The following is an 8,662-nucleotide window of genomic DNA, read 5'->3' on the forward strand; positions in this document are numbered from 1 at the left end:
ATTAGTATAAATGCAAGGTGTTATTTCATGTTGAATACATAGATTGTATAGATGATCTATACTTGGACGACCACTTTATGGAAACGCACCCAAGGTTAAGAGAGTTGAAGTGACTAAGAAAAAGTCAAAGCTTTTAGCTTATTGTTACTCATCTTTTATGTCTCTTTAAGAAGTGATAACATCCCTGACCATCTTTAACTATAAGGAAGTTGTAAAGATGATTGAGATAGTATTTATAAGATGTTTGAGGTCCTTGACTGGGTACTTTCATACAGAAAGTACAGCCCTGTACAATTATTACCTTCTTTGTATTATAAAAATGGCATAGATAAACAGGTGGACTTCTGCCTTTCTTGTTAAACATTTCAGCTTGAACAGCTGAAAAGTCAGATCTGCAAAAAATTAGCACATCCTCCAGCAATATAGGGTCGCTATGAGTTGGAATCGACTCAGTGGCAGTGGGTTTTCCAGCAATATCATCCTCCTTCACATTTTAAATTAGAAAAAAAAAAGCCTGCTTTAATTTGCAATTCAAGTCCCATCCCTTTTTAAGAAAGGTGAGTTGGAGTAAAGTACAGTAATATAATCACATACAGTGTCCTGATAAACTGCCTGGAGGAGGAGGTGTGTGCACATTCTAATTGGAAAACAGCCACAGGAAGCAAATGGAGAGGCAGCCAATGAAGCAAATGAGTATGGATTTCAAGGCTAGCAGCCTGTCCAGAGGTGTCCTATAGGGAGCCACCTTCTTGGTGTGGACACCACTCTATGAAGTCTGGTTTTCAGTTTGATAGGCTTGAAATTCATCTTTGCTAGAATACCAAGGTGATTTGCCTTCTAGAGACTGACTCATAAGAATTATAGTCACAGAACACTCTAAAAATCAGAATGTAACTATTAAGATGGGTAATGAATTCTCTTCCTCTAGACTAGAGTCTAGACCAGTGACTTCCAAACAGGGGAGGAGGTTGGGAGTAGCAAAGTTGGGGATGCTCTTCTCTATTGAGGAAGAGTATCAGTCTTCTGGGGAAGTTGTTTAAAGCTATGTAGGTCATTCGAACTGAACAAGGGGATACTGCGTGATCTAAAATCAGGGAAGGTACGCATCCGGGTTGTATCCTTTCGCCATACTTATTCAACCTGAGCAAATAATCAGAGAAGCTGGACTATATGAAGAACTTGGCATCAGGATTGGAGGAAGACTCATTAACACCTTGTGATATGCAGATGACACAACCTTGCTTGCTGAAAGCAAAGACGACTTGAAGCACTTACTGACGAAGATGAAAGGCTACAGCCTTCAGTATGGATTGCACCTCAACATAAAGAAAACAAAAATCCTCACAACTGGACCAATACACAACAGCATGATAAATGGAGACAATGTTGAAGTTGTCAAGCATTTCATTTTACTTGGATCCACAATCAACACCCAGGAAGCAGTCAAAATTTGCATTGGGCAAATCTGCTGCAAAAGACATCTTTAAAGTGTTGAAAAGCAAAGATGTCACTTTGAGGACTAAGATGCCCCTGACCCAAGCCATTGTATTTTCAATTTCTTCATAAGCATGCGAAAACTGGGTAATGAATAAGGAAGTCCAAAGAAGAAGTGATGGATTTGAATTATGGTGCTGGTGAAGAATATTGAATATATCATGGACCGCCAGAAGAATGAACAAAATATGTCTTGGAAGAAGTATACAGCCAGAGTGCTCCTTGGAAGCAAGGATAGCGAGACTTCATCTCATGTACTTCGGACATGTTATCAGAAGGGACCAGTCCCTGGAGGAGGACATCATGCTTGGTAAGGTAGAGGGTCATCGAAAAAGAGGAAGACCCTCAACGAGATGGATTGACACAGTGGCTGCAACAATGGGCTCAAACATAGCAATGGTTGTGAGGATGACACAGGATTGGGCAGTGTTTCATTCTGTTGTACATAGGGTCACTATGAGTCGGAACCAACTCGAAGGCACCTGAGAACAACAACAAAAACAAGTCCCCTTTGTGCTCCCTTCCCATCTACTCTTTTCTCTCCTCCCCAACCCAAGACATCCTTGTAATTCTGATAGCCCTGTCCAAAATAGCATGATCCCTGGTTGAGAATTACGGCTCATGTTTCTTAAGAAAGAGTGTCATTTAAGTATATAGAAAAAAGGTGGAGACTCATTACTTAAGGCAAAAATTTTCTAAATTTTTCTCAACCTAAGAATTGTCTTAACTAACTAGTTGCCATCAAGTCAATTCTGACTCATGGTGACCCCATATGTTGCAGAGTAGAACTGTTCCATAGGATTTTCACGCTTGTGACCTTTCGGAAGCAGATCAGCAAGGGCCTTTCTTCTGAGGTGCCTCTGGGGTGGGTTCAAACTGCTGCTGTTGGTTAATAGCCGAGCACTTAACCCACTTGTTCAAAATGGTGTCTGGGATCCCTCTCTTGAAGAGTCATTAAGTCATGCTGGGCCCCACATGATGATGATTCTTATGATCTGGCAAGTTTGGGCAATGCTGCTCCAGGCAAATTTAACTGAGAATCAAATCAAATCATTGTCATCACGCAGATCTTCTTCTTTTTTTTCTTTTTCTTTCTTCCTTGTTTTTTCTTTTTGCTGCTGCTGAATTCTCCGAGGCACGTGTTCCCACTACCATCCAGTAGACTCTCTGGACTACATCCACCATTTTTCATGTGGCCCCAACACTTACCCCTTTATGGTGGAAGGGAGGGTAATGCAGTAAAAACAGAGAAACTCTCAATGTCAGATGTCAAGCATATACACAGAATCCCAGAGACGGTTAGACCAGCCTGTACTTTGGGTTCAAGCATTATATTTAACCACCCAGATTCACCCAAGTGATGGATATTTGGGACTGTTTTCTCTTGCCCAATCAACTTACTCCCTTACTGTTCCTGCTCCATTCACAGTTGTATACTATCCTAATAGACTTCATGGCTTCCTCCCTTGATCAGCAAAGCATACCCCTCCAACCTCCACCCCACCAGGACTTTCTCTCGCACTCTTCTTCAAGAACAGCCACTCAGTACTTTTTATTATTATTATTATTGTACTTTAGATGAAGGTTTACAGAACAAACTAGCTTCTCATTAAACAATTGGTACACATATTGTTTTGTGACTTTGGTTACCAATCCTATAACATATCAACACTCTCCCTTCTCCACCTTGGGTTCCCTATCAATAGCTTTCCTGTCTCCTCCTGCGTTCTAGTCCTTGCCCCTGGGTTGGTGTGCCCCTTTAGTCTCATTTTGTTTTATAGGCCTGTATAATCTTTGGCTGATGGTTTACGTCAAGAGTGACTTCATTACTGAGCTAAAAGGGTGTCTGGGGGCCGTACTCTCAGGGTTTCTCCAGTCTCTGTTAGACCAGTAAGTCTGGTCTTTTTTTGTTAGAATTTTGATTTACATTTTTCTCCAGCTCTGTCAGGACCCTCTACTGTCAGAGCAGTCAGTGGTGGTAGCTGGGCACCATTTAGTTGTGCTACACTCTGGTGGAGGCTGTGGTAGTAGTGGTTCATTAGTCCTTTGGACTAATCTGTCCCTCGTATCTTTGGTTTTCTTCATTTTCCCTTGCTCCTGATGGGGTGAGACCAGTAGAGTGTCTTAGATGGCTGCTCAGAAGCTTTTAAGACCCCAGCAGCTACTCACCAAAGTAGAATGTAGAACATTTTCTTTATGAACCATGTTATGCCAATTGAACTAGGTGTTCCCGGAGACCATAGTCCCCACGGCCCTCAGCCCAGTAATTTGGTCCCTCAGGGAGTTTGGATATGTCTATGGAGCTGACATGACATTGCCTTGGACAAGTTGTGCTGGCTTCCCCAGTATTGTGTACTGCTTACCCTCCACCAAAGTTACCACTAATCTATTGTCTATTTAGTGTTTTTCTATCCCCACCCTTCCCCTCCTTTGTAACCATCAAAGATTGTTTTATGTGTAAACCTTTTCATGAGTTTTTATAGTAGTGGTGTCATACAATATTTGTCCTTTTGTGATCGACTTATTTCACTCAGCATAGTGCCCTCAGATTCATCCATGTTGTGAGATGCTTCCCAGATTCATCACTGTTCTTTATCATTGCATAGTACTCCATTGTGTGTATGTATCATAGTTTACTTATCCATTCATCTGTTGATGGGCATCTAGATTGTTTCCATCTTTTTGCTATTGTGAACAATGCTGCAATGAACATGGGTGTGCATGTGTCTGTTTGTGTGATGGCTCTTATTTCTCTAGGATATATTCCTAGGAGTGGGATTGCTGGATCATATGGTATTTCTATTTCTAGCTTTCTAAGGAAGCGCCATATCATTTTCCAGAATTGTTGTACCATTTTGCATTCCCAGCCTCTCCAATATTCGTTATTTTCTGCTTTTTTTTTTTTTTTTTGATTTGTGCCACTAATGCCAGGGTGAGATGATATCTCATAGTAGTTTTGATTTGCATTTCTCTAATACCTAGTGATTGTGAGCATTTCCTCATGTGTCTGTTAGCTGCTCGAATGTCTTCTTTGGTGAAGTGTCTGTTCATTTCTTTTGCCCATTTTTTAATTGGATTATTTGTCTTTTTGTTGCAGAGGTGTTGGATTTTCCTGTAGATTCTAGAGATTAGACCTTTGTCAGATTTGTCATAGGCAAAATTTTTTTCCCAGTCTGTAGGTTCTCTTTTTAGTCTTTTGGTGAAGTCTTGATGAGCATAAGTGTTAAAGTTATCTAGTTTATCTTCTGGAGTTTGTGTGTTGTTAGTTATGGTTTGTATCCTGTTAATGCCATGTATTAGGGCCTCTAGCACTGATCCTATTTTTTCTTCTATGATCTTTATAGTTTTTTGGTTTTATATTTAGTTCTTTAATACATTTTGAATTAGTTTTTGTATATGGTGTGAGATATGGGTCCTGTTTCATTTTTTTTGCAGATGGACATCCAGTTTTGCCAGCACCATTTGTTAAAGACTGTTTTTCCCCCCTTTTGATGGACTTTGGGACTTTGTTGAAGATCAGGTGACTGAAGGTGGATGGATTTACATCTGGGTTCTCAATTCTGTTCCATTGGTCAACATATCTGTCATTGTGCCTGTACCAGGCTGTTTTGACTATTGTGGCTGTATAGGAGGTTCTGAGGTCAGGTAGGTGAGTCCTCCTACGTTATTTTTCTTTGTCAATTGTGCTTTACTTATCCAGGGCCTCTTCCTTTTCCATATCAAATTAATGATTAGTTTTTCCATCTCTTTAAAGAATGTTGCTGGAATTTGGATGGGGGTCGCATTGTATTTGTAGATTGCTTTGGGTAGAATTGTCATTTTCACAGTGTTGAGTCTACCTGTCCATGAGCATGGTATGTTTTTCCATTTATGTAGATCTCTTTGGGTTTCTTGCAGTAGTGTTTTGTAGTTTTCTTTGTATAGGTCTTTTACATCCCTGATTAAATTTATTCCTAGGTTTTGTTTTTTTTTTTTAGGGACTATTATAAATGATATTGTTTTCCTGATTTCTTTTTCATCGTTCTTTTTATTGGTGTATAGGAATCCAACTAATTTTTGTATATTTATCTTGTATCCTGCTACTCTGCTGAATCTATTAGTTCCAGTAGTTTTTCTCATAGAGTCTTTTGGGTTTTCTATGTATAGTATCATATTATCCACAAATAGGGACAGTTTAACTTCTGCATTACCAATTTGTATGCCCTTTATTTCTTTTTCTTGTCTTATTGCTATAGCTAGGACTTCCAGAACAATGTTAAATAGGAGCCACTCAATACTTTTTAACCTCTTTTCTCCTGCCTATACTCAAAATATCTGTCATAATTTGTCGTTCATTATCAAGTATATTTAAGTGCAGCTGGTTAGGGGCAGGTTAGTGGTCTTTGAATCTTGATGGAGAAGAAGATAGAAAGGGAACCTCATAGGAGTTTGGCCTTTGAATGGAACATCTAATATAAAATGAAGCCATTTACATTGCTAAGATTATCCTCCTTTTGACATATCTTCTGAATTTTATTATGCTAAATAAGTATCTGTCTCTATCCCAGCTTTAAGTTACATTACATAAGACCTCTTTCTATTTCCTTAGCAACAGGAAATAAGGGATCCGACTGTCAGCTCCAGAAAAGGCAGCGGGTAGATTCAGGGAGAAAATGTCTCCCACCTTACTCACATGCCTATCCTATCTCCTTACTCTTATTTCCATAATGTTGTGTGATTTCTTTCCCCTGATCTCTCCTACTCTATCTCTTGCTCCCTAACCCTTCTCATATAGCCTCTGAAATCCCTACTTTATGATCATAACCTGTCCCATATGCTCACTGTGAACATTCCCTATATTTTCTGGACTTAAGTGAAACCCAAGGGCACAGTTTCTCTGCAGGTGGCCAAGGATGTCTGATCATCTTCTCACACTCTCTATACCTTGGGTTTGGAAGTTAAAATCTATGTCCCCTCTGATTTCTAGAGATACTTCTGGATTATGAGTATGCCATCTCTTGTGAAGTGCCTGTCTTTTGGGGCATTCATCCCTTCTGCACCATCCTCTTCTCATTCCAACATACTATTAATTGTTTGGCACCTGATTTGTGGTCTTCTCTAACTCTAGTCTGGTCATCCTTCTGGGTGACTTTAGCATCCATGATAATTATATATTATAATCAATTAAAAATTATTATAATTATTCATTAACTATTATAATTACCTTCCAATGCTCTGAACTCTGAAGTGACCCTTCCCTCCCCTCCTCCTCTTCTCCAACCCTTTCATCCATTCACAGCCACATTCTAGGCCCTGTCATTTCCCCAAACTGCTCTATGTATCAGATAAATAGTTTATAAATCTCACCACCTGATCCCTATGCTTCCAAATTTTCCATCTGTTATATCTAGCTCACATGTTTAGCAACATCTTCAGAATCTTTTATTTTTCCGTTATCCCTCAGCACCCTCCTCTATTTGCTTCCTTCCCTGACCATCTTTTATTCTGTAGTCCATTGTTTCATCACTCTTTTTTTACTCTTTTTTTTTTGTGCTTTAAGTGAAAGTTTACAATTCAAGTTAGTTTCTCATACAAAAATTTATACACACATTGTTATATGACCCTAGTTGCTCTCCCTGTACTGTGACCGCACACTCCTCCTTTCTACCCTGGATTTCCTGTGTCCATTCAACCAGCTCCTGAGCCTCTCTGCCTTCTCACCTCGCCTCCAGACAGAAGCTGCCCATTTAGTTTCATGTATCTACTTGAGCTAAGAAGCACACTCTTCATGAGTATCATTTTCTGTCCCACAGTCCAGTCTAATCTTTGTCTGAAGAGTTGGCCTCAGGAATGGTTTTAGTTTTGGGCTAACAGAGAGTCCGGAAGCCATGTCTTCCAGGGTCCCTCCAGTCTCAGTCAAACCATTAAGTCTGTTTTTTTTTTTTTTACTAGAATTTGAGTTCTGCACCCCACTTTTCTCCTCCTTCGTCAGGGACTCTCTTTTATGTTCCCTGTCAGGGCAGTCATCGGTGGTAGCTGGGCACCATCTAGTTCTTTTGGTCTCAGGCTGATGGAGTCTCTGGTTTAAGTGGCCTTTTCCGTCTCTGGGGCTAATATTTTCCTTGTGTCTTTGGTATTCTTCATTCTCTTTTGCTTCAAGTGGGTTGTGTTTCATCACTCTTAATTAACGCTATACTAAACTCCCTCCTTCTTTATCTCCTTCATTACCAGACAACCTTCCCCACCCCCATTCTCTGTGCCCAGGTTCAAGTGGCTGAGTGCTGCTGGAGAAAGCCACTTTGGGTACCACTTTGGTCCCTACTTCAATTCCGCCTCCAGTGCTGTCAATTTTACAAAGTTTCTCTAGTCAGTTCAAGTTCTTACTCTGCAGAGAGGCTACTACAAACCATTTCCATTCTTTCTGAAACTAACCCTTCTGTTCTACTTCCTTATTCTCAGTTGATCATGTCACTGTGTGGTAGGCAGAATGGCCCCCTAAAGATGCCCATGCCCTAATCTCCAGAATCTGTGAATATGTTACATTACGTGGTAAAAGGGAATTTGCAGGTGTAATTAAGATTCATTAAAAAAAAGAAAAAGTTGTCATCAAGTCGATTCCAACTCATGGTGACCCCATGTGTGCAAAGGAGAACTGCTCCATAGAGTTTTTATGGCTGTGATCTTTCATAAGCAGATTGCCAGGCAGGCCGTTTGTCCAAAGCAGCTTTAAGTGTGTTTGAACCACCAACCTTTCGGTTAGTAGTTGAGGGCTTAACCATTTGCACCACCCATAAAAAATCCATTGCCATTAAGTTGATTCCGACTCATAGCAATCCTGTAGGATAGACCAGAACTGCCCCAAAGGGTTTCCAAGGAGCAGCTGGTGGATTTGAACTTTTTGGTTAGCAGCCGAGATCTTAACTGCTACACAACCAGAGCTCTGTAATCAAGATTACAGACCTTAAAATTAGGTGATTATTCTGGATTATCCAGGTGGGCTGAATCTAATCACAGGAGCACTTAAAAGTAGAGAACTTTCTCCAGCTGGGGCACAGAGATGTGGCAGAAGGAGAAGTCAAAAAATTTCCAAGTGTGACTGGTCTCATCTCTTCGGGAGCAAGTGAGAATGAAGAGAACAGGATACAACGAAAAGATTAGTCCAAAGGACTAATTGTCCACAGCTACCAAG

Source organism: Trichechus manatus, unplaced genomic scaffold (genome assembly GCF_000243295.1).
Source record: "Trichechus manatus latirostris isolate Lorelei unplaced genomic scaffold, TriManLat1.0 scaffold00071, whole genome shotgun sequence".
Classification (NCBI taxonomy): domain Eukaryota; kingdom Metazoa; phylum Chordata; class Mammalia; order Sirenia; family Trichechidae; genus Trichechus; species Trichechus manatus.